This window comes from Manis pentadactyla, chromosome 6 (genome assembly GCF_030020395.1).
Source record: "Manis pentadactyla isolate mManPen7 chromosome 6, mManPen7.hap1, whole genome shotgun sequence".
Lineage (NCBI taxonomy): Eukaryota > Metazoa > Chordata > Mammalia > Pholidota > Manidae > Manis > Manis pentadactyla.
The window spans coordinates 78377192-78400515 of NC_080024.1; positions in this window are offsets into that span (position 1 = coordinate 78377192).

Below are 23324 nucleotides of genomic sequence, written 5' to 3' on the forward strand. Positions count from 1 at the left end.
GTGACCATGAAGAGATTCAATGTTTCATCTCGATATTTTATAATCAGAAAATGTCTAAAACATATTCAAACATCAGTTCCTATGTGAAAGTGAGCAAACAGTGAAAAAAATCAAAGAATTAGAACTGGCAGACATTCCTGCAAATGATAGTAGGGGTTGATACACTGTGTGCCAGACGTAAGTGATTCTTAAGCGATCACAGATAATTATTCAAAGCTAGAACACTGGTATGCTCCACAATTTGATAAAACTTACAAGTTGATGTAATTCTTTATACCTAATGATGTAGGTTAACACAAAAAGTGATCCATTGCTTTATGCTTACAATTCAAAAGGAACATATAACGTGCCTAAGAAACTGGGTTAGATCTGAAATACAACTGAGAACATAAAAATCTAATCATTTTCCTACACTTTTGATTGCATAAGAGAAGTAACCCTGCATGAATACGTCAGAGGACAAGCTATGTTTAAGGTAAGAGGACTGCCATCACCACAGAAGCACGGCCCCTCAACAGACCCAAAAACATCTAGCAGAGATGCACCCCACTGCCCCTCTCAGTCTACAATCACAGGAAATGCAAAAATAGGAAAGAAACGTGGGACAGAGAGAACACCTGGCAAACAAACAGTGATCAGAAAGAGTAATTTTTCCACTAGCCTCTGGGAATATCTTGCCAAGTGTTTCTATGCAGTTTTAGAAAGATTTTGCTTGAAATGTGGTTGGGACCACTCTGAACTATGAAGTTAGTTAATGTAATAAACCAGGACAGGAGAGCAAAGAGCACCAATGGTGTGTCTCCTGTCTATTAGGCCAAGGTGTAGGGGCTTTATTTCTACTACATCACTTCATCTCGACATGATTGATGTGACTTTACTCATCACTTTCATACATGTGTAAAAAATTACTTCACAATCATTTCCCTAAATAGAAATGCAAGGACATAAATATTCTTAGAATTCCTGCCACCTTCACCCAACTCTTTAGGCTCAGCACCTTTTTCATACAAACAAAAAAAAAACATAGCTCTAAAAGCTACAATTCCATTTCAAATAGAACTCACTCAAACCTAAATGCCTAAATGTAGTGAAATACCACCTCCACCTTGACAGAAGAGAGGGAAGCAATTTCCCAGCAAGCTAGCTGGCCTGCCACCTCAGCAAGCTCAAGGGCCACTAATCCAAACTAGGCCTAGGTATCCCCAAAAGGTGACTCCCTTACCTGTGACTACCCATACACTCTGGAGATGGGCCACCAGGCAGGGCCATGGGGGTGACATCAGTGCACAGGCACAAAGACCTACTGGGCCTGCACCTGCCTCGGCCCCCACAGGCAAGCCAGGGTGCTCCCTCTGTGGGGCCTCACATCCAGCACCTGGTCAGCCTCTCTCTCCATGAGGGTGTACCCTCGCCTTGTAGCCTGGGTGACTGTGGTCGATCACCTCCTCTGCCAGGCCTACTGGGCTTCACCACTGCTAACCACCATGGCCTGCACCTTGCCTTGATTTCCCTCTTGCCTTCCTACTAAGCAAGAGTCACCTCAGAGCTCTGGATTTTTAGTGCGACCTTACCAGTGTGCTCCTACTTTATGCCTTTTGGGAGTTCTAATCTAGATCCTACTTTTCTCTGCACAAGCTTTAGCAGAGTACACTCTGGATCATTCCTTGAGAGCCCCCTGCCTGTCTGATAAGTGCAGGGACTGTGTGACCTCTCACTGCCAGAGCCTTGTTCAGAGTCACAAGCCGTCTACTAGTCTGGTCTGCCCTCGCAGTCTGCAGATCAGGAGAGGAAAGGAAGAGATTTGCTCTGCCACTCCCTGACATACCTGTCCATCCAGAGGCGGGGGACCAATGAGTGGCAGACACTGGGAAACCTTCCACACGAGACTTAAGACTGGTAGACGATGATGATTGTCTTTTAAGTGGCTAACTGGTGTCCACACACACTTTTAGGACATACACACAACAGCATTTAGTCAGGAATAAAAGTGACACGAAGATCTCGTACCTTGTGGTGGTGAGCATTGGGTTCTGTGACATTGATGAAGTTAGAAGAGAGTTAGGGATGCCCCCTGCCTCACAAAGAGGCCAGAGCAGCCTTAAGAACCAGACTGTAAGTGAAAGAGAGACAGAAAGAGAGACACTCCTCATGGATACCCAGTTGGGCTGCCGGAGTCTGATTCCAGACATGCGGGCCTTTAAGGAGCCGCAGAAGTATAGCCTCAGCCTAGACTCTGGCAGTTGCCCATGGCCTTCCTCAGTGCCTCGCATCCAAGGAGATGCCTCTCAAGGGGAATCCTGGCCTCCACTCAGGTGACATTCCTGGCTCCCAAGGGAGATGGGGGATCCACTGAGGGAGACACAGGGGAACCTGTCACTCGAGACTTTGAGATCGGCAGCTGGGCTAGTCCCATTTAAGTGGCTGACGAGTGCCCAATGTTCTGTGCCATAGACGGCTTCCTTCTATAAAGACAGTGAAAGAAAAGGCAGGCTGGGATGCTGATACTCACCTCCGAAATTATCCCAGATGAGCCCTCAGAAATGATGCAGCTTCTCACACCACAAGGGTATGAAACTAGAAATAACTTGCATGAATAAAATGAAAAAGCATACCATCATGTGGAGACTTAACAACATGCTCCTAAATAACCAACACATCAATGACCAAATAAAAACAGAAATCAAGCAATATGTGGAGACAAATGACACAATAATTCAATGACGCAAAATCTGTGGGACACAGACAAGGTGGTGCTATGAGGGAAGTATACTGCAATACAGGCCTACCTCAGGGAAGAACAATCCCATATGAACAGTATAAATTCACAATTATTACAACTGAAAAAAGAAGAACAAATGAGGCCCAAAGTCAGAAGAAGGAGGAACATAATAAAAACTAGGGCAGAAATAAAGAAAGTTGAGAAGAAAAAGCCATACAAAGAATCAATGAAAGCAGGAGCTGTTTCTTTGAGAAAATAAGCAAAACAGACAAATCCCTTGCCAGACTAATCAAGAAAAAAAGAGAGCCTGCACACATAAACAGAATCCGAAATGAGGAAGAAAAAATCACTACACAAACCACAGAAATACAAAGAATTATTAGAGAAAACTATGAAAATGTATATGCTAACTGGATAACCTACAAGAAATGAACAACTTTATAGAAAAATGAAACCTTCCAAGGCTCACCCAGAAAGAACAGAAAATCTGAACAGATCAATTACTAGCAACAAAATTGTACTGCTAATGAAAAAACTACCTGAGAACAAAACACCTGAACCAGATGGCTTAGCCGATGACTTTAATCAAACATGCAGTGTAGATTTAATAGTCATCCTCCTTAAACTTTTCCAAAATGTAGAAGAGGAAGGAATACTTCCAAACTCATTCTACGAAGCCAGCATCACCTTAATACCAAAACCATCCAAAGCCTGGAAAAAATAAAATTACAGACCAATATCGTTGACAAATATACATGCAAAAATACTCAACAATCTACTTCTAGGAATTTACCCTAAGAATGCAGCAGCCCAGTTTGAAAAAGACAGATGCACCCCTATGTTTATCGCAGCACTATTTACAATAGGCAAGAAATGGAAGCAACCTAAGTGTGCATCAGTAGATGAATGGACAAGGAAGATGTGGTACATATACACAATGGAATATTATTCAGTCATAAGAAGAAAACAAATCCTACCATTTGCAACAACATGGATGAAGCTAGAGGGTATTATGCTCAGTGAAATAAGCCAGGTGGAGAAAGACAAGCACCAAATGATTTCACTCATGTGGAATGTAAGAACAAAGAAAAACTAAAGGAACAAAACAGCAGCAGAATCACATGAACCCAAGAATGGACAAGCAGTACCAAAGGAAAAGGGACTGGGGAAGATGGGTGGGAAGGGAGGGATAAGGGCGGGGAAACAAAAAGGGGGAATTATGATAAGCATGTATAATTTAGGTGGGGAGCATTGGGAGGGCTGTGCAACATAGAGAAGAAAAGTAGTGATTCTACAACATCTTACTACGCTGATAGACAGTGACTGTAATGGGGTTTTTAGGGGGGACTTGAAGAGGGGAGCCTAGTAAACATAATGTTCTTCATGTAATTGTAGATTAATGGTAACAAAATTAAAAAATAATTAGATAAATAAATAAATAAAAGAAGAGCATCAGAGTAAATATTGTTACCTTTTGGGAAAGATACAGCTAACCTTAACATAGTGCTCCACTTATTGTTATAAGGCCACAGATTAACTGTTGAATAGCCTTAGTTTCTTCACTTTTAAAATAGGGAAGGATAACAGAGCCAACCTCATAGTATATAATTCAACATGATTAGCACAATTCCGATTGCACAGCAAAAACACAATAAGTATTAGCATGTATCTATTATAAGTCCTTCCTATCAAACATGAACTCATGGAGGTAAACTTTTGATGGAGATAATAGGACCAACCTTAAATAGGCTGAAGACCAGACTCTATTCAACATCCTGGAGATGTTACTTTTGCAAAGGCAATGTGCTATAAAGAATTTTTTCCTTCTCTTTATTTTTCCAGTCAACTCACACAACACACTTCTTGTTACTGAGGGCCACCAGTAGGGAATCTCACTGTAATTAAAATATTGATCTTCTGGAAACAATGCTTAATAACAGGCATGAAAAAGTGTGAGTAATTCTGCATTTTCAAACACTGTCCTCAAGTTAATTTAACCTGAGTTGTTTGTGAACAACCTAGAAAGTCTACAATCAGTATGTCCAGGCTGAAATCAATGGACCAGAGAGAAGAGGAGACAAACTACAATTTGCCAGTTCATTCGGATCAGGGGAGCCTAGTTAAAAAAAAAAAAAGAGGTGAACACACATTTTATATGCTCCAGATGCTAACAGTTCAAATTTGCAATGGTAATTTTTTTGTATTTTCTGTGTTCTCTAAAGGAAAAATCTATCCTTATACATATGTGTGTGTGAGTGTTTGCGCACACGTGCTGCAGGTATAGTGGGAAAATCACTTTGTATATTGAAAGGCAAAAAATAAAAGTGGCTCTGTTTTTTTTTTGTTGTTGTTTTTTTGTGAGGGCATCTCTCATATTTATTGATCAAATGGTTGTTAATGACAATAAAATTCTGTATAGGGGAGTCAATGCTCAATGCACAATCATTAATCCACCCCAAGCCTAATTTTCTTCAGTTTCCAATCTTCTGAGGCATAACAAACAAGTTCTTACATGGAGAACAAATTCTTACATAGTGAATAAGTTACATAGTGAACAGTACAAGGGCCGTCATCATAGAAAATTTCGGTTTTGCTCATGCATTATGAACTATAAACAGTCAGTTCAAATATGAATACTCATTTGGTTTTTATACTTGATTTATATGTGGATACCACATTTCTCACTTTATTATTATTATTTTTAATAAAATGCTGAAGTGGTAGGTAGATACACGATAAAGGTAGAAAACATAGTTTAGTGTTGTAAGAGAGCAAATGTAGATGATCAGGTGTGTGCCTGTAGACTATGTGTTAAACCAAGCTAGACAAGGGCAATAAAACATCCACGTATGCAGAAGATTTCTCTCAGAACGAGGGGGTGAGGTTCTAAGCCTCACCTCTGTTGATCCCCAATTTCTCACCTGATGACCCCCCTGCGACTGTGCCTGTCTTAGGTTGTTCCTCCCTTGAGGAATCTTACCCGTCTCTGGCTAACCAGTCATCTTCCGGGGCCATACAGGGAAATGTAAAGTTGGTAAGTGAGAGGGAAGCCTTATTATTTGAAATGGTTAGCTTTTTATTTCTTTGCATATTTTTGACCTGTAGCTTCTATGCCCAGCATTTGTCTTGAGGTATCTTTACCACTTGGAAGAATTATGATAATCGGTAAATTTGATATGACGCACGAATTCTATTTAAGGGTTGTAATTAGGAAGGAAGAAGAAAAGCTAAAGAAGTAGCAGGCGGCAGAAAACATGGGAAGATTGATTATTTCTTTGACATATCTTCTTGTAGAGTAACTTCAGCATGTATAGGTTTTAAGCTACTACTTAAATTGTGCACACACATTTACATAATAGGAGTATAGTTACATAACCAAAGCATACCTGTAATTACCAGCCATCTCCAGTGAAACCAAGAAAACCAGTTAGGCACCTTAGGCATTTGTGAAAACTTATCTATGATATGGTGGATATTGTCCAACTGAACTTGACAGTCTGAGAGAAATAAGAAAAATTAAAACAACCCACTCCTGGGGAATGTTCACATCCCTTATGTTCTTTTAACAGTAAATAGTCTGTAGTTGTAAGATTTTGGAGCGCTACAATTTGCACTTCTCCTAATTCTTGATTGAGTTCCAACAGTATAGATCCAGTCAAATTTGTTGTTTTACTGTATGCACAGGCCAGCTTAGATATCTCCTTCCTCATTCCCATGGCAAGTCCAGGAACTGGTGGGATGAGTGCATCTACAGCTGTAGCAGTGTGTGGATCTTTGTTGGGGTTTTTTGATGATCATCTTCTGGCATGAGTCTTCCAGAGAGTGCTGATGTTGGAAGTTATTTTTCATATCATATCTTAGTTCATTTTTGGGGTAGCACAATTAGGCTTTGATCCTCTGTATAAACACAAACAGACCCTTTGCCTACACTTTTATATGCCCTTTATACTCTTGTGTAGAATTCATTGGAGGTTACCACACAGAAACTGCCCGTTTTTGTTTTTTTTTTTGGTATCACTAATCTACACTTACATGACGAATAATATGTTTACTAGGCTCTCACCTATACCAGGTCCCCCCTATAAACCCCTTTACAGTCACTGTCCATCAGCATAGCAAAATGTTGTAGAATCCCTACTTGCCTTCTCTGTGTTGTACAGCCCTCCCTTTTCTTTCTACCCCCCCATGAATGCTAATCTTAAAACCCCTCTACTTCTCCCCCCCCTTATCCCTCCCTACCCACCCATCCTCCCCAGTCTCTTTCCCTTTGGTACCTGTTAGTCCATTCTTGAGTTCTGTGATTCTGGTGCTGTTTTGTTCCTTCAGTTTTTCCTTTGTTCTTATATTCCACAGATAAGTGAAATCATTTGGTATTTCTCTTTCTCCGCTTGGCTTGTTTCACTGAGCATAATACCCTCCAGCTCCATCCATGTTGCTGCAAATGGTTGGATTTGCCCTTTTCTTATGGCTGAGTAGTATTCCATTGTGTATATGTACCACATCTTCTTTATCCATTCATCTGTCAATGGACATTTAGGTTGCTTCCAATTCTTGGCTATTGTAAATAGTGCTCCAATAAACATAGGGGTGCACTGATCTTTCTCATACTTGATTGCTGCATTCTTAGGGTAAATTCCTAGGAGTGCAATTCCTGGGTCAAATGGTAAGTCTGTTTTGAGCATTTTGATGTACCTCCATACTGCTTTCCACAATGGTTGAACTAACTTACATTCCCACCAGCAGTGTAGGAGGGTTCCCCTTTCTCCACAGCCTCGCCAACACTTGTTGTTCTCTGTCTTTTGGATGGCAGCCATCCTTACTGGTGTGAGGTGATACCTCATTGTAGTTTTAATTTGCATTTCTCTGATAATTAGCGATGTGGAGCATCTTTTCATGTGTCTGTTGGCCATCTGTATTTCTTTTTTGGAGAACTGTCTGTTCAGTTCCTCTGCCCATTTTTTAATTGGGTTATTTGTTTTTTGTTTGTTGAGGCATGTGAGCTCTTTATATATTCTGGACGTCAAGCCTTTATCGGATGTGTCATTTTCAAATATATTCTCCCATACTGTAGGGATCCTTTTTGTTCTATTGATGGTGTCTTTTGCTGTACAGAAGCTTTTCAGCTTAATATAGTCCCACTTACTCATTTTTGCTGTTGTTTTCCTTGCCCGGGGAGATATGTTCAAGAGGTCACTCATGTTTATGTCTAAGAGGTTTTTGCCTATGTTTTCTTCCAAGAGTTTAATGCTTTCATGACTTACATTCAGGTCTTTGATCCATTTTGAGTTTACTTTTGTATATGGGGTTAGACAATGGTCCAGTTTCATTCTCCTACATGTAGCTGTCCAGTTTTGCCAGCACCATCTGTTGAAGAGACTGTCATTTCCCCATTGTATGTCCATGGCTCCTTTATCAAATATTAATTGACCATATATGTCAGGGTTAATGTCTGGATTCTCTAGTCTGTTCCATTGGTCTGTGGCTCTGCTCTTGTGCCAGTACCAAATTGTCTTGATTACTATGGCTTTATAGTAGAGCTTGAAGTTGGGGAGTGAGATCCCCCTACTTTATTCTTCTTTCTCAGGATTGCTTTGGCTATTCGGGGTCTTTGGTGTTTCCATATGAATTTTTGAATTATTTGTTCCAGTTCATTGAAGAATGTTGCTGGTAGTTTCATAGGGATTGCATCAAATCTGTATATTGCTTTGGGATGGATGGCCATTTTGACGATATTAATTCTTCCTAGCCACGAGCATGAGATGAGTTTCCATCTGTTAGTGTCCCCTTTAATTTCTCTTAAGAGTGACTTGTAGTTTTCAGAGTATAAGTCTTTCACTTCTTTGGTTAGGTTTATTCCTAGGTATTTTATTTTTTTGATGCAATTGTGAATGGAGTTGTTTTTAAGGAACCATTCTTTTTAAAAGAGGCCAATAGCCTTTCTTAATGGAAACTATTTTGACAGACATTTTCAAGATTGAAAAAGTAAGGCTCAGCTATTTTCAGTGAGTTCACGAACATCATAAGACCATGGCAGTGACTTCAAGTCCTGTCTCTGGTTCTAGTCTCTTGCCTATATGACATTACCAAGCCTGCTCCCGTATTTAGATTCGGCTATATAATCCCCTGCAGTTTTATGTCAAATCTTCTCCTTCTAATTGTCACTATCATTTAAAAAATTTCATTTGGTTTTTGAAACAATGCTCTTGCACTCCCTCTGCTGGCCTAGCTGATTAAAAGAGCCAGTGCCCAAGCAGGCCTGGTGTGTACCCAGGGGTCATCCGTGGCTAGCTGATCCACTGAGCTCCGCTTTTGGGTTGGAACCCAGTAGGGGAGTCATGTTGGTTGGCCTTCATATGAAACAAACAAGCCAAAAGAAAATGTGTTTGTAGATGGTGAAACAAAAAGCATGATTATTTTAATACTCTTAAGAAAGACTTTGATGCAATGGACAAATTCAGAAATCTTAAAAATGTGTCTATTTTTCAAAACAATAAACCTGTTATCTATATTCTATTAAAATGTATATGCATTTACTGAAAGGCATATTTTACTACAGGGTGTATCACTTTTGCATCTCTGTGTTTAAACATTGGAGGATTAAATGAAAGGTTGCCTGGCTCTGTTGGTAGGACTCTGAACCTCAATTAGATATATATGTAGCTTCCCACATCCTAGAGTTCCATTATGGAGGTACAGAGAATGACAGCGCTTGGTAAATACCAGGCCTAATCATAGCATACAGAAGTGACTTTTGGAAGGTACATTACCAAGAAATTAGGACCCATTTAATAAATCACCCCTTATGGAACACTTTGAACCCTAGTGGTCTGAAGAGGCTAATGCACATCTCACAACTGAGTGCTACTCACTTTCCAGGGATAACTTCAATGCCACAGTTAATCCAAACCTTCTTCTCATCAATGGCCTCTTACTCTTGAGCCACTTCTGTAGTCTGGCATCAGTGAGCACCACACACTTGCATTTCCCCATGCGCATTTTACATGCTTTCATTTTCTTGCAGCTGAATCTGCTGGGTGGAGTGTTCATGTGGCCAGATGACCCAGTGCTGCACATTAACTCCCTTTGGCTTCCATGCTTCCTATTTGGAGTCTTTCTGTTTTTCTTAATTACAGAGAGTTTTAACTTCTGGGTTTAGTGTAAATGTTACACCTAATGTAATAAACTTTCCTCCAAAATTGTTGAGTAGCAACCACATTTTAAATAAATCTAATACACAAAATTAGGCTTTAGGGTATTATTAAATTTGGAAAAAACCCATAGTAGACATGTATTTGTAAACTGGAATCTTAACTATGGATAGACACTAAAAAATATTTAAGATTTAACTGTAAGGGAGAAAAAGACTGATGCTACAATATAGTTAGACCTTTTAGATTCTATTTTAATTTTTGAAAATTCAACTTGAGTTTTTGGAATAAAAGTGCTGAGGAAACTTTACGTACTTTTTATTTAAAAAGATATCCCAGGAATGGAACTAGAATAGATAGAAATATAAAAATGTTACTGTGCATCCGTAATGGCTGACACTGCTGTCACGTGTCCCTGGTCTGCTGAATGACACTCCTGTTAGTCATGATTAAAATCATAACGATCTCTAGCTCATGTATTGAATGTTTTTTCTATCCAAGCTCTGCTGAGAGCTACAAGAGATGAGCAAGAGATGGCTTATGCCTTCAAGAAGTTTACAACTGTATTGTAGAGCTTGGATATACAGGCATGCAGAAAAAGAACTCACACCCTTAATTAGGATTTTGATAGGAAAGCTGAAAATTAGAAAATGAAAGGAAATGTTCCAACACTGAGAAGTAATTAAAGTTGCCTTCAGATGTGTCTATGAACATATTTTGCAGGATATACTGGGGAGGCAGCTTTCCAACATGAGAGTAGACAACAGTAAAATTTTTGGAATATTCTACTTTACCTTTATTACATACAGAGAAACAAATAAGACACAACATTTTCCATCAAGTAAGGTGATATAATATGGCAAGTATTGTCTGTTGTCAACTCGATAATCAGGATATATTTTAAAGATTTTTAAAGCTAATATAACTATAAAATGACAAATTACCCTTTCCTAGGGTTTTCAATGATTCACTGGATGAGTCATACCTTTTAAAATCCCTTCTCCACTCATTATAATGTGAAAAAAAAATTTCCATATTGTAAATTGGGTTATCTTACATGCCTGTAGAAACAAAGACTATGTTTGGAAATCCAGCTTCCACCATATTTGTGCTGTACAACTTGGTTCTTCCTGGATTTTTTAAAATTACAAGGCCAGAGATGTGGCAAATTCTTTACTATGCCACAGTTTCAAAGGTTTGTAGAAAGACCTGAGTATTGTGTAGCACACTAGATGTGGTACGCCAGTGGGTGTGATTTATCTGGTTGTACCTTGAAAGCAACCTCTACTTCTATTAACAGAGTTGCACATCAGAAGTGAACTAGTATTTTTTTAATCACTGGTAAGTAAACAGTCAAAAAACTGGAACCCCACCTTAGGTGTAATGGTGAGATTGTATTGCTCTTCATTCATACCTAGAAGAACCTTACTCTGGTTACCCCATAAGCAAAGCATTACTTGTGCAATACTCCCTCTTGTTTCTGCCTCTTACATTATTCACACTAATGCCAGTACAGATTTAATAACACCAGTCTGCAAATGGCATTAATCCACAAACTCCAATAATTTGCCTTCTGGAATTAGCAACATTTATAGAGTGATTAAAGTAGTATCAGTGGATAGAAATCACACTGTCTGCTGCATTTTTCCTTCTAGGATTTCTAAATGTACAAAGACTGTTGATCAGCAAACCCTGACTTAAAGACCACTGCGTTTGGGCACTGCATCCCAGAGGTACAGAACTCTAAGAAGAGTTCCCTACTTCAAAGAACCTAGAGACTAGCCTGGAATGGATCGACATTTAGGAAACACCAGCAAACACAATGATGCTCTATAATTACATACTAAGTACTATGGTACAAACTATTCATGTTATAGACATGCATGAGCCATATGGCAGCTACTAGATACATGTGGCTATTGGGTATTTGAAATATAGTTATTCTGACTTGAACGAGCTATCTGTGCAAAATATATGCTGGGTTACAAAGCTATGATGTGACAGAGGGAATATAGAGTATCTCACTAATCATTAAAAATAGAGATATGCTGAAATAATATTTTGGATATATTGGGTTAAATAAAAATATTATTGAAATTAATTTAATTCAATTTTAATATTTTTAGTTTCTTAACCTGGCCATATAAAATATAAAATTACAGATGTGGCCCACATTATATTTCTATTGGACAGTGCTATAATAACCTTCAAAGAACGGATTCAGCAACAAGTTGAAAAATCTGAAAAACTAGGGAGAACAGGTGAGATCTCAAGCTGGGTTTGAAGAGATACATGGGCTTTGAATGGAAAATGAAAGCCAGAGAAGGGTTAGTTGGCCTCAGGGACTTGGTGGAGGTCACACGGCTAGGTAGGGATTGAAACCTTGGTGGGCCTGGCCCCTAATCTTGTGCTTTTAACTACTGCAGCTGAGGCAGATTCCTCATGAAGTTCATGAAGGTTACAATCTCAGGTCCCACACTTGTGTGTACACTTTCCATGGGAGGCACACAAGGGATATGTTCCTATGGTTATATACTTTTGGAAATTTTGCCATATTAAACTATTTTAACCAAAATCAATTATGATTCTCTTTGTTTCCACTCTGATGTTCCACTAGTCATAAATTCTTTCACTTCAGGCAAAGATTGGCATTGGATTGGCATTTGGGGAGATCTGGCTAAAGGGAGAGTTCAGGAGGCCATATACTTGATTTGGGTTTACTGGGTTATTTATGTGTTTCACAGTTGCTTTTATGTATAGTTAACTATTTCTCTAGCCCCCCCCCCCAGGGTAGGAATGGCAACTTTGAGTACTCTTACTTTCACTCTACCAACTTACCTGGGTTCTTGGCCAAAGATACAAGGCAAGTGTTCAAATTGTACTATTAACTTGTCCTATGGTATCAGAAGGATGTAGATCATTGAAGAAAGAGAGAAAGACACTAACTGCAAACAGACAGAACTAGTTTGTGAAATATCCTTCCAATCCCCAGGTGTGTAAAATTAGAAGTAGAAAATTCAATTATCTTGAAATTTAGTCAAAATGGAATACTTGATTTAGGGGCTTATACAATCATGAAATAAGGCATATTAATTTTCTATTTTTATTTGAGTCATGCAAAATAGAATGTAAGAATCATGTGTTTGTAGACACAGACCTGTAACATGACTCTGAACAATGAATGTGGCCATGTGAAGTCATAATATATGGGATTTTGTTTTAGTCCATCCAGCAGGCCTTGTTCTGACAGAGTGTGGTGGTTCCAGATATTGTAACACATCAAAATTGCTGTCAACAGAGCAAAAAAGACTGAAGCTTTTCTAAACTATTAGTAATAAAAAGTTTTTGATAACCATGCTAGATGAAAGAATGAACTTCTTCTCTATTACAAAACCATTGTAATATGTAGTATACAGCCAAAAAGTAGTAGAGATGTCAGATAGTTAATGAGGAGGAACATTATATTATTTTTTCTGAACTTTATGGTGTTTCTGGTACTTCTCATTCCTTAATATTTGTATTTTATTGTGATTTATTTCTTGTCCTATAGAAATATTTACTTTTAGACCTAAGTTACCGTTGGCAATTTTTTCTTACATACAGCTTCCCAAATTGTATATGCATCAGGTTTTATAGGACATGGACTCATCCTTGAGCTAAACTGTATAACTTCACAGGCATTATTGTGGATTCTGGAGAAGCACATATGAAATATTTAAAGGTCACAAAACCCTAAAGGATGTGTAGAGGGAAAGCCTATTATGTTATTAATTCTTGCAACTTCCCTTTGCATAGCAGTGGATCAGACAACGAGCTCTCTAATTTGCAAGAAGAGAAAGTAGATCCAAGACAGATTCCATATTATGTATACCAAAATCCATAGCTGAGGCTGATAATCACATTCATTCCCATTACCAAGAGATTAGATTGCCTACTACAATGTAGGGAAGCAGCAATAAGATGATGGCTAATGAGAGAGAGAGAAAAAAAGAAGTGAGGTGAAGGAGAGTGAATTAAGGAGGGTAGGAAGAGATGAAGGTAATAAATGAACATTTATTGAGGGCCTGACTCTGTGTCAGGATGTGTGTTATTCACTCTCACATGATAATCTTAGCTAATGAATCTTGAATGTCTGTAATATATAAAGAAATACCTATGATGCATTACATTCTTACTAGTTGATTTTGTGACTTCTTTAGGCCCATCTGGACTGCTCGTAATTCAACAGAAAATAGGGTAAAGAAAGAGGGCTTTTGAGACACACTCAGAATGTTTAGATAGATGGATCATCTTAAAATTCACCCATCACATTGAATGACACTATAGAGATATTTTCCTTGAGAGTTCAAATACTTTCAACTGTGGGAAAACATTCCCTCACCCAATACTTGTCAGGCACTACAGTGTAGGACCCATGATCCGGGTTGGCAAAAAGCAATTATTTTATTCATCTAAGGAAGCAACTTAGGAGAAAGTCCAAGGTGGTGGTGTAGAAAGAGCCTGGACTCACCTCCTCTCACATTTTTCTGAATTCACACTTAGATACAGAGCAATTCCTCCTGAGGAAAAACTAAGGGCGAGGGGAACACCTTCTGCACAACAAGGAATAGAAAGGCCATATAAAAATAGGAGAGACAGACCCAGTAACGTGGGAACCTCATCCCCAGTCCCATTACCTGAGGTAGGGAGGGATTATCACTGTGGGACCCATGCACAGATTCTCCTGCCCTGGGCACAGGAGAAAAAGCATAACAAAATGCAGCTAGCCTATAAGTGAAGGAAGCCAACTTAAAAAACAAAGCACATATCAAATGGCTGGGGAACTGCTACAACTCCCAGATAAGAGGTGCTGGCAAGTGCCATTGTTTACACTTCCCCTGCACACTGATAGCATGGAGCAGGATGCCCACACTGGCTCTGGATGTGCCCCAAGTTACCTATCCACCTAGGCCCAAGTGTGCCCACTGGTGATCTGGCAGTCTTACCAAGGCAGTACCAGTAAGCAGAGGGACTCTCTTGGCCTATTCCTTATTGGCCCCTGGCTGTCCCTACAGAGAAATCTTGGCCCAAGGCATACTGAGATACGATTGTCTGATGCTCTGTTGCCCCCCAGTCCCTCCACCAGGGTGACTGCAGTGTGGTGCACACTGGGACACCCCCATCCCATGCTTATCCAGACTCTACTCAGCCAGCCAAAGCTGCCTGGAACAGGCAGTGCACCAAGGGGACATTCCTACACAAGGCCGCTCCATCAAGACTGGGACAGGTAGCTATTGCACCTAATTCAGAGAAACAAACACAGAAAGTCAGACAAATAAGGAGATGGAAGAACATGCTCCAAATGTAGAACAAGACAAAACTTCAGAAGAATAGCTAAATGGAACTGAGTAAAGCAATCTAACTGATAAAGAATTGAAAGTAATGGTTATAATGACATGCACTGGGCTTGATAGAGGAATGGATGAACTCATGGAAGATGTCAGCAAAGAGAGAGAAAATATAAAGGGAATCAGTCAGAGTTGAAGAATACAACAAATGAAATGAAAAAATAAACTAGAGGGAATCAACATCAGATTGATCTGGAATTAATCTGGAAAAATCAGTGATCTGGAAGACAGGGTAATGGAAAGCACCCAAGCTGAACAGCAAAAGGAAAAAATAATATAAAGAAATGAGGATAGGTTATGGGATCCCAAGTCAACATCAAATGTCTTAACATTTGCATTATAGGAGTACCAGAAGGAGGAGAGAGAAAGGGCTGGAAAACTTATTTGAAAAAATAGCAGCCAAAAACATCCCTATCCTGGGAAAGGAAATGGACATCTGGGTCCAGGAAGCACAGAGAGCCCAAGCAAGATGCACCCAAGGAGGTCCGCACCAACACATGTCATGATTAAAATGTCCAAAGCTAAGGGAATCTTACAATCAGCAAGAGAAAAACAATTAGTTATATATATATGGGAAACCCCATAAGGCTATCAACTGACTTTTCATCTGAAACTATAGGCCAGAAGGGAATAGCATGACATATTCAAAGTGCTGAAAGGAGAAAACCTACAACCAAGAATATGCTACCTGTAAAGGTCATCATTTAGAATTGAAGGAGAGAGAGTTTCCCAGATAAACATAAGTGGCTTTATAAAAAAATGTTAAGGAGGAAAATAAAAGGCCATAACTAGAAGCAAATAAATTATGAAAGGAAACAATGTCACTGGTAAAAACAAATACATTAAAGGTAGTAGGCCAATCACTTAAAAGCTAATATGAAGTTTAAGTTAAAAGACAAAAAGTAGTGAAATAAATTGTGCCTAAAAATAAGGGAATCATCAAATTAAAAGGCATAAAGTAAGACATCATGTACATAAAATGTGGAGGAGAGGGAGTAAAAATGTAGTGCTGTTAGAATGTGTTTGAACTTAAGCTACCATCAATTTAGCATAAACTGTTGTATATGTAGGACATCACATATGAACCCCACAGTAACCACAAACTAAAAGCCTATGATGGATACACAAAAAATACAGAGAAAGAAATCCAATTATAACACTGAAGAAAGTCATCATGCACAAAGGAAGGGAGCAAGAAAAGAAGAAAGGATCCGAGAAGAATGACAAGAACAAAAAGAATACTTTACAACATAGCAGTAAATATATACCTATCAATAATTATTCTAAATGTAAATTAATTAATGCTCCAATCAAAAGATTAGTGACAAAATGGGATAAAAAACAAGACCCATCTTTAAGCTGCCTATAAGATACTCTCTTCAGACCTCAAATAAACAATCTAACACCACATCTAAAGGAGCTAGAAGAAGCACAAAGCCCAAAGTAAGTAGAAGGAAGTAAAAAGTAAAGATTAGCGCAGAAGTGAAATAGAGACTAAAAATATTTATATATAAAAGAACAATGAAACTAAGAAATGTTCATTGAAAAGATTTTAAAAACTTATAAACTTTTAGCTAGACTCATCAAGAAAAAAAGAAGACTCAAATAAAAACAGTGAACAGTGAGGAGAAGTAACAGTGAACACCACAGAAACACAAAAGATTATAAGAAACACAGAAACAAAGAATTATAAAAGATTACTGTGTAAACTTTATTGCCAACACATTGGACAACCTAGAAGAAATGCATAAATTCTTAGAAATATACAATCATCTAAGACTGAACCAGGAATAAATAGAAAATCTGGACAGACTGATCATTATAAATCAAGTTGAATCAGTAATAATAATAAATTAAAAAACCACCACACAAAAGATGGCTTCACAGGTGAATTCTAGCAAACATTTAAAGAAGGGTTCATTCCTATTCTGCTCAAACCATTCAAAAAAAAAAAAAGAGGAAGAAAAAGAAGAAGAAAGAATGCTTCTAAATTCATAGTGGCCAGCATTACCCTGATACAGAAAGCAAAGACACTACAAAAAAAAAGAAAATTACAGATCAATTACATCCCTGATAAATACAGACATAAAACTCCTCAACATAATATTAGCAAACCAAATTTTAAAGATACATTATAAGGACCATTCACCATGACCATGTGGGATTTTTACTAGGAATGCAAGGATAGGTCAATCACAAATCAATCAGTGTGATACACCACACTACCAAAAGGAAGGATAAAAACCTTAAGTTTATCTCAATAGATGCTGAAAGAGCATTTGACTGAATTTGACATCCATTCATGATTAAAACTCTCAATAAAGTGGGTATAAAAGGAAAATATCTCAACATAATAAAGGCCATATATGACAAACCTGCAGCTAACATCATACTTAGTGGTGAGAAACTGAAAGACCAGGAACAGGACAAGATGCCCACTTTCACCAATTTTATTAAACATAGTTTTGGAAACCCTAGTCACAGCAATCAGACAAAAAAAGAGAAATAAAAGGCACCCAAATCTGTAAGGAAGTAGTAAAACTGTCACTATTTACAACATGATACTATATATATAAAACCTTAAGGACTCCTCCAAAAAACTATTAGAATCAGTACACGAATTCAATAAAGTTGTGGAATATAAAATTACTATACAGAAATCTATTGCATTTCTTTATGCCAATAAATAAGTAGCAGAAAGAGAAAATAAGAAAACAATCCCACTTAAAACTGCATCAAAAAATACAACACCTAGGAATAAATTTAACCAAGGAGATAAAAGATCTGTACTCTGAAATCTGTAAGACAGTGATGAAAGAAATCAAAGAAAACACAAATAAATGGAAAAATATTCCACGCTCATGGATTGGAAGAATTAATACTGTTAATATGGCCATACTGCCCAATGCAATCTACAGATTCAGTGCAATCCCTATCCATATACCAATGACATTTTTTATAGAACTAGAGAAAAAATCCCTAAAACATGTAGGGAATGACAAAAGACCCCAAATAACTAAAGAAATTTTTAGAAAGAAGAACAAAAATGGAGGTGTCATGCTCCCCGATTTCAAGCTATACTATAAAGCTACAGTAATACAAACAGTATGGTACTGGCACAAAAAAGACACATAGATCAATGGAACAGAATAGAGAGCCCAGGTACAAACCCATACTTATATGATCAATTAATCTATGACAGAGGCAAGACTATGCAATGGGAAAAAGACAGTTTCTTCAATAAGTGGTGTTGGAAAAACTGGATAACTATGTGAAAAAGAATGAAACTGGACTGCTGTCTTATACCATACACAAAAATAAATTTGGAATGGAATAAAACCTACATATAAAACACCTGAAACCACAAAACTCCTAGAAGAAAACAGGCAGTAAACTCTTGAACATCAGCATTAGCAATTTTTTGGAGAGGTATGTCTCCCCAAGCATGGGAAACAAAAGCTAAAATAAACAAATGGGACCACATCAAACTTAAAAGCTTCTGTATAGAAAAGGAAAGCACCAAAATGAAAGGCAACCGATTTAATGGAAGAATATACTTGCAAATAATATATCTGATAAGGGGCTAATATCCAAAGTATACAAATAACTCATACAAATTAACACCAAAAACCCCAAATAATCCGATTTAAAAATGGGCAGATGACCTGAATAGACATTTTCCCAAAGAAGACATACAGATGTCCAACAGACACATGAAAATATGCCTGACATTTTATTAAAAACATCAGGTAAATGTAAATTAATATCACAACAAGGCATCATCTCACACCAGTCAGAATGGCTAGTGTCAAAAAGACAAGAGTTAAGTGTTAGCAAAGATGTGGACAAAAGGAAACCCTTGTGGACTGTTGGTGGAATGAAAATTGGTGCAGCTACTATGTAAAACTGTATGGATGTTTGTGAAAAAATTAAAAATAGAAGTAACATATGACCCAGTAACTCTACTTCTGGGTACTTAATTAAACAAGATATATGCACCCCTATGTTTGGTGTAGCATTATTTGCAAAAGCCAAGATATGGAAGCAGCCAAAGTGTCCATCAATTGATGAATGAATAAGGAAGATATGGTACATAAACAGAATGAACAAAACAACAGTAAACTCATAGATACTGAGAAGTGACTGGTGGTTACCATGGTGGAGGGGTTGGGGTGGAAGGGTGGGAAGGTTGAGGAGGATAAAGGGGATCAAAAAAAATTCTCAATCATAACATAAGCTGGTCATGCGGATTGTAGTAGAGCATGGAGAACATAGTCAATGATTCTGTAACATCTTTCAATGTTAACAGAGAGCAACGGTACTACTGAGGGGATGAGGATTTAATAATATGGGTTAACTGTTGAACCACTGTGTTATATACTTGAAAATACCATACGATTGTATATGATTGATACTTCAATAAAAATAAGAAGTGGTATAAACACACAATGGAATATTACTTAGCCATAAAAAGGAATGAAATCTTGCCTTTTGTAGCAAAATGGACTGACCTAGAGGAATTATGCCAAGTGAAATAAGTCAGAGAAAGACAAAAGCCATGTGATTTCACTTATATGTGGAATCTATAAAAAAAAAAGAAACAAAGAAACAAAACACAAAAAGACTCATAAATACAGAGAACAAGCTGGAGGTTGCCATAGGGGAGGAGGACAGCATCTTGACTGAAATAGGTGAAAGGTATAAAGAAGTACAAACTTCCAATTATAAAATAAATAAGTCATTGGGGTGAAAAGTATAACTCAGGGAATATAGTCAATAATATTTTAATATCTTTGTATGGTGACAGGAGACACTGATACCTTTATACTTTAGACATGGCTCTGCCCTATTCTGGGGAGTGTGATACTTAGTCACACAATGTAGTACTAACAGATTTTTATTTAATGCAAGGAAAGGAGAGAAAGTCTTTAAAAAGTCCCATTTGTATACATCGTCATATTTATTACTTAATAAAATAACTTGAAATTTGACAAGTGGATCATTCTTCAGAATACGATAACTTAATTTATAAGTTTACTGCCAGTTGTAGCTCTTCTTCAATTTTAATACTTGTGTCTCCACTGTGGGCAGAAACTGAGGCCAGGCTGGCATAATAAATCAATAAATGGCTCTGTGTACAAGGAGGGAAGATACGGGTTTCTTGGCACATGGCATACTGCTAAGGTTTCATTTTCAATTCTTTTCAAAAATGGCCAAATAATCTGATCAAATTTTCTGGATTTTGACTTGACTGTGTAATAAATTATTGAGCATCTTTTGTGAACTGTACTGGAATGCTAAAAAGAAAAAACCATTACCAGCTGCTTCCAAGGTTACAATCTTACATCTGCCATGTATTTGTGATTGATGCTACCAGAGCTGAAACCAGACTTCTCTCCCTGGGAACCAGTTTATAGGTCTTTGTTTTCTGTTTCAAAGTGGAGTATTTTAAGTGCAATGGGTTGTTTGGACTCTTGAAAGAACTTATCTTATCAACCTTAGGGAATCTTTGTTTCTGAACCCCAGGCATCACAGAAAGGTGGAACTATTTATCAGATGATTTGACGTCATAGATGGGGACACTAGGGCAGCAATTTATGTTATTAAACTGGTGAACATAAAACAACAGTAGTTTGGAACTAAAATTTATAGTTCATTAAAAATGGCAGAATTCTGAAGGTTTGGTTTTAACTTACAACATTTCCTCAATGATTCATTGTAAATGCTCAGAAAAGGTTAGCCATTACACTCAATCCTTTTTCTACTTTACTGTTCTTTTAGAAGAATCTTGCTTGTTATTACTGAGATAGGAATTACTTTCCCATGAGCAAGTTATTACAGATTTATCTAAATTAAATCTCGTTCCATTAAAAATTTTCCACCTATGATCTTCCTTTGTGCTTGCAGGCCTTTCTACTTTGGTATGTTCACAGCTGTTTGCTTTTCCATTAGGGCATTAATTTGGACATTTCATTTAGCATTGGTCCCAACCCTATTTCTTCAAAACCCCACTGTCCCCAATTTAATGATGTATTACTAACAGTCGCTTATTATTTATAGCCTATCAGTCCATTTGAGAATAATCCTAATGTGACAGAATATTACCAATGTCTATAATTTTTATTTGTTTCCAGCAGAAATTCTGGGAACTTTAAGAAGCTGCTTATAGCAATCTATTAAATAGTCTTCATGGTATGTTTTAGAAAGAAGATGGCATATTTATGCCATTTTTTCTTGCTAAATGATGCTATTTGGAATAAAGTCCTTAGAATAAGGAATCATTCAGGGTAAAGAAGAGGAGAGGATAGGGCATCCTCTTCTGGAGAACCTGGTGCCTTCTTTATCACCTTAGGTGTATCACAAACTTTCTTTCGCCTTAGTCCCCTTCAGGCCACCGTCCCTCCCATTCAGTTTTGCAGAAACTGGGGATAAAATAGTAACCCAACTCTATGACACAGTGAGAGTAACATGAAATATCAGATATAAATGAATTTGGAAACACAAAACCACTTACATGCAATCCTTTCACAGGAAGATGACTCTGCTAATCCAATTTGAAGGACATGCACGGTAGGAGGCACTGAGACCTTCCTACTATTTTGCCTGATTCTTGCAATATTAATGGCATATATGCACATGGAGTATGTGGCCTGTGCCTGTTTCATTTGTTAAATAAGAATATCTGAAAGGAATGTTTTAACATGAAATTCACTGCTATCAGTGTTCCATATTGAGCTTCAGAGGTGCCTGGTTCTAAGAAGTGTTAGAGGGAGTTCTTGGGGCAAAGGTAGGCTCTTCCAGAAATAAGTGCCAGGTGTCTAGTGAAGCCCTGTAGGAACTCAGTCGCTCAGTTACCCTCTGGTCCTTTGCTGCCTTTAATCTTCCCTCCTCTTCTGTCTCAATTCTCATGATATTCCAACAAATAAGGGCTTTCTCTACCTTATAAAGTGTTGGCTTGACTTTCCTATTTGCAATATTTAAATTTTTGAGTATCCGATTTAGAACCCCTGCTACTCATGCTTTTCTGCAATCTTTTATCTGGTCTCTAGTTCTCAGTCCATTCTTATGAAATAGTTCTTGTACAAATGCCTCCCTAAAGCCTTTGTGGATGGAGTGTGGACAGGTAAATAGATGAAGTGGAGCACTTGAAATGTGACCGGGAATGGTATGCTCTTTTAGATTGGGCTGAGGGTTGCTGCTGGCTGGAGCAGAAGTGGTCTTTTTGGAAGACAGTCAGTTAGGTGCAGCTGCTCAAAAAGAACCAAGATGCTACAAAACTTCTGGAGCCTGGAATTCCTCAAAGAAAGTCCAATTTATAAATTCATACATTCATATACAGAAAACTGTTGAGACTCTGAGTTGACACCTAAATTTCCTGATCCAATAGACAAAAATCCCAAGTTCTGATATCAATTGAAACAGCTATAAATGAACTGTTTTCCCTGTATGTTATAAGATCTGGTCCATGAGTAGGAGGTTCTTGACTGCATGAGAACAATGGAGGAAATTACAGTGACCCCTAGGCTGCATGCATTTACCCTGCCACTGTCTTTCTAAGCATAGCAGAGGTCATTCTCTATGTCTCAATTTATGTGAATGAGAAAAATACCAGGTAAAACTTTATATTACTCAACAACATGAAAACAGTTCACTATATAACCTTTGCAACAAAAAGGCAGTTTCTCTCGAAATTTGTGAGAAAATGAGAAAGGGTGCTAAGAAAACACAAATCTTCATTAACACAAAATAATTAAATAAGTGCCATGGATGCTCATCTAACTTGAATGTCAGAAAAGGGTAACAAGGTGGTGAAAGAAACAGAACATTGTACAAATAATGGAAGATGTCCAGGAAAGACAGAAATAGAAAGAAACCTGATGGAAATCTTTAGCTTTTTGAAGGCTAGAGTGAAATCTGCCAACTAATAGAAGAGGAAGTCACACTGTGCAATTAATAACCAGTAAATTTAGAACAAATAAAACAGAAATGCTTCTGCACAGCCTTTAAGCAGCCCGTGGTACTGATAACTGCAGGAGGTCAGAGAGCTAAATTCTGCCAAATCAGAATTAA